Here is a 4537-nt window from a genome sequence, read left to right on the forward strand (position 1 = left end):
GCAGTTTCACATATTTTCACAGAATTCTTTCCAGGATCTTTCCTTGACGGATAGGATTGTCTTATTATAGGTTTTCAGTTTAGCCTTATATGCTTTTCGATCAGCTGATTCCTTTACCCTATAAAATGACCGTGTTTTTTCTCTTCTGTCCTCAGACAGCTCTTTTTCCTCTAAGCTGCTTGTCTGGACAGGAAACTTTTTTTTAACGGGTAGTTTTTTGTCCTATTTAAGCGGTAAAAGTCAATCTTTGTCTTTAAAAGGTATTTTCATCATTTTAAGCAACAACTATTCGGTAGAAATTAGTATCTATTCTAGTCTTCCGTATCACTATTAAAGTGCAAACAAGTACTAATCCTAGTTCATAATAAAAAAGGATACAGAAACTCGCACCTTAAAATTATTTAAACTGTTCGTAGTACTCAATGTTGTCTCTTATACATTTATAGTGGAATCGTTGGAAATAATATTTAAAATCTTTATTCTATTGTTCTTTTGCTGAAAGTTTTCCATCTAATTTTCTTTGGTTCAAGTACGGTACGTTGTTTCTTCTAAGGTCTGTAGATTGTAACGTTCGATATTCATTATTCCATGTTCTTTTTTTTTATTGTATTGTAATTCCATCCTTCCATTTGAAGGTTTATAATTCCTATTACCAAGTAATGGTCGCTTTCATAGTTAGCTTCTCTGTTTATTCTAACGACGAAAAATACCAATGTTGTTTTTTTGTCATGGCGTTGTCCAAAACTATACGTTCGCTAAAAAGGAAGCTAAAGTAGCAGTAACAAAAGCTATTCTATACGATCAACTTGGCACCAGGGAAGAAAACCAAAGATATTTAAAATAGTCAAACATGGAGCAAAGAATGCTAAAGATTTTAACAGATTAAATTTATCCGAGATGAAAATATTAAAATACTAGTTTATGAAAGGTATGTCAAAAAGAGATGAAAAAAGTACTTTGACAGTTTATTATAAGAAGAATTAGACAGAAAACCAGTTGAGTTAATGGAGACAGTAACAGTAACGGCCACCAAATTAACAATTGAAGAAGTTTTTCAAGTACTTTAAAATAAAGAAAAACAAAGCAGTTAGACTGGATAACATTTCTGGGGAAGAGTGGACAGCATTAGAAGAGAAAGAAAGAAGTTGGCTAATAGGTTTATTTAACAGTAGAATTATGAAGTCGGACAAATGACAGACGAATGGAGAAGCGTTATATTAGTGCATGTTTATAAAAACAAGGGACATACAACACTGTATAACCTACAGTGCCATAAAACTATTCAGCTACACCATAAAAATATGGCAGGGATTAATTGATAGAAGCTTACGTGAAGAAACGGAAATATCCAATAATCAGTTTCGATTTATGCAAGGCAGATACAGAAGGCAAGTACAGAAATAAACATTTATATAATATTTACTGATATTGAGAAAGTATATGATAGAGTTCCTCGAGAGATTCTGGAATGGGCACTCAATAACGATGGAGTTCCTATGCGATACCATCCTTTTTATAAATTAATAAGTGTAAAGCAATATATTACAGATAGTTTTGTGTAAATACGAAAGTCTTATCTTCTGTCGAAGGACGAAAATCACCATGACTATGCAGACCTTATTAATTGCGTCTCTAGACGACTCCGTTATGCTAGATTAGAAAAATTTCTCTAAACCAGGATCTTATTTGCCTTTTTATATTTTACCTTCCTCAAATTTTATCTGGCATCTAGTTCTTTTAGTACCGACTTTACTAATGAAGGTTGGTTATATTCATTGTAAATTTCTCCTTATCTACTAACTGCTTTTCCTAAAAGCGTCTGTGTATCTAACCCGGTCAAGTTGCGAATGTTTCTCAGCCAGGATATTTGTCGTTTATCAGGACACCAATCTGACATACGTTACAATAACGCGTAGTTTTGTCTTTCCATCACATATGTTCGAAGACTTTCTTGTTTTGGTGGTCAATATGATTTCTGAATAATTTTAGATCATCCTAATTAGTTCTTTTTTTATTTAAGACTCTTTTTATCCATGGTATTTGTAGTATTCCTTTGTAACGTCAGAATTTTAATGACCACAATTTATTTAGATTTTTAGTGACCACACTTCTATTACATAAAAGAGAATAGAAAATATATGAAACCGAAGCATAATTAGACCTATTTAACTTAGGAATTGCGAAGACAATTTGTCGAATGGAGCAAAAATACTACTGGTCATCCAAGACCGGCTTACGAACTAAGTTATCGCCGAACCGATAAAGAAAGCATCCGCAATCCGCATCATCGATACTCTGAGCTCAAAAGTATTTATGCAGTTCGGAATCCCAAAGAAAGTCATCTCGGATAATGGTTCTCAGCTCACAAGTAGCAATTTTAAAACATTCCTAAAAACATACAACATAAACTAACAAGGTACTGAAAACAATGATAGCTACATACTGGAGGATAACCATAAAGAGTGGGATAAGTTTATACCGGAATTCTGCTACCCTATATAAGTCAAAATATAATTCGACAGAATTTTCACCAGCGCTTCTTAATTTCGGAAGAGAATTAGATGCATCAGATGCAGCCAAATGCCAAGATATACAGGAATGCGCGGAAAACTTAAAAATAAATTAGAAGCATTGAGAGACCTGGCAAAAGTACACATGGAACATTCTTCTGAAGACCAGAAGAAGCATTACGATCTAAGGCGAAGAGACTGGCGTCCACCTTTTAAGGCACCTTCAAAGAAATCTTATCCCCACCTGAGACAGACGGTACCTAAGTAGCGAATTCTGAAAACAGAATTCAGTTCAACCAGCAAACAGCCATGGAAAACATATTAGAGATGTCTGAAGAGATGAGCCCATTAGGAACAGCAGAGAGACCTGGGCTGCCTACACGCCAGGAAAGGAAGTAGAACAATATTTTTATCATTAATTGTCCTAGGTAAAAGTAGATGAAGTGGCGGGTCTCGTGGGTCACGTATGATCCGAAATTTCTACCGACGATACAATGCCATGTTGAATTGTATTTTTTGTCAAATTCTTTTATAATGTAGGCGGCGATATCCTTTTCTATATTGTGTTTTTCTATCGCCTGGGTATCGCAGTCTACAGCATCTTGCTGCATGTCTTCGCTTATATCGGCATTTTTAATAACTGCTTTGCGGTAAGTCATTTTGGGTCCCTTAGTATCTGGAGAATTTGACGTGAATTTTACGTTCGTTCACAAACGGAGAAGTAAAAAAAGTGTACGATTTGTGACTTTTTACGTTCTATAATTTTATTATTTTGTTGAATTAAAAAAAGTCATTATTCAACAAAATAATAAAATTATAGAACGTAAAAAGTCACAAATCGTACACTTTTTTTACTTCTCCGTTTGTGGACGAATGTAAAATTCACGTCAAATTCTCCAGATACTAAGGGACCCAAAATGACTGACCGCAAAGCAGTTATTAAAATTGCCGATATAAGCGAAGACATGCAGCAAGATGATGTATACTGCGCTACCCAGGCGATAGAAAAATACAATATAGAAAAGGATATTGCCGCCTACATTAAAAAAGAATTCGACAAAAAAAAACAATTCAACATGGCATTGTATCGTCGGTAGAAATTTCGGATCATACGTGACCCACGAGACCCGCCACTTCATCTACTTTTACCTAGGACAAGTGGCAATACTGTTGTTTAAGAGTGGTTAATCTCCAAAAGCCCCAATTTCATCATTAATTGTATTTTATTTTTCGCAGATATTAAAGAGTAAGTCATACCGTCATATCAGTTTACTTTAATTTTCTTATTTATTACATGCTATGGTATTAGAAGTACAAATCTTCTTCCAAAAATCTACAATTAACACATAAAATTATTATTTTAAAATTTAATTTTTTTATGTTAAACTAAATATTGACTACATGTATGCTCAAAATATTGCAACCTCAGCATAATGTATATTCAGCAGTAATGAAGATGTTTTAAATTAAACCGTCTATAAGAGTTCTTTCCAACACAATAGAGGCTTTTGCAAGTCTTCAAAACTAATTTACAATTACATCAATCGTTCTAAAGGAAAAAATAAATGCAACTCTTCAGATAATTGCCCAAATTACGGTTAATAAGAGAAAGGAGTGAAAAAAGCAGACGCCGTGAGAAAATAATATTAAAAATAATAATGATATTAATTTCATATGTAATTTACCTAGTAATCGGAAATAATGATTCGATTGTTTGCCTGTTTTATTTGGAATGGTATTGGCTAAAATAACCTGTTGAGAATTTAATTTTTTTTGTCAGGCTTGTTTGTTTAAAACACCAAGAAATTTATAATTTACTTTCGGAAAAACATTAAAAATTGGTTTTTTATATTGAAGTAGATTAATCCATAATGTAGAAATTGTGGGAATTCCAACATTGTATAATGTTGGATGATATAGATAACGTCGTTAATTATGAAAATACTTTAACTGGCCACTACAAAAACAAAATTAATATTGCTTAATTTTTCCTATAAGGGTTAAATTTGGCTAAAACAAATAATTGA

The 4537-nt window shown here is 33.0% G+C and overlaps 1 pseudogene; it reads left to right on the top strand.

Annotated features, from left to right (window-relative positions):
• The first annotated feature begins 3309 nt into the window (after positions 1-3309).
• On the top strand, positions 3310-3713 carry LOC140438217 (dynein light chain 1, cytoplasmic-like; annotated as a pseudogene).
• The last annotated feature ends 824 nt before the right edge of the window (positions 3714-4537 follow it).

Source organism: Diabrotica undecimpunctata, chromosome 4, assembly GCF_040954645.1.
Source record: "Diabrotica undecimpunctata isolate CICGRU chromosome 4, icDiaUnde3, whole genome shotgun sequence".
Taxonomy (NCBI): Eukaryota; Metazoa; Arthropoda; class Insecta; order Coleoptera; family Chrysomelidae; genus Diabrotica; species Diabrotica undecimpunctata.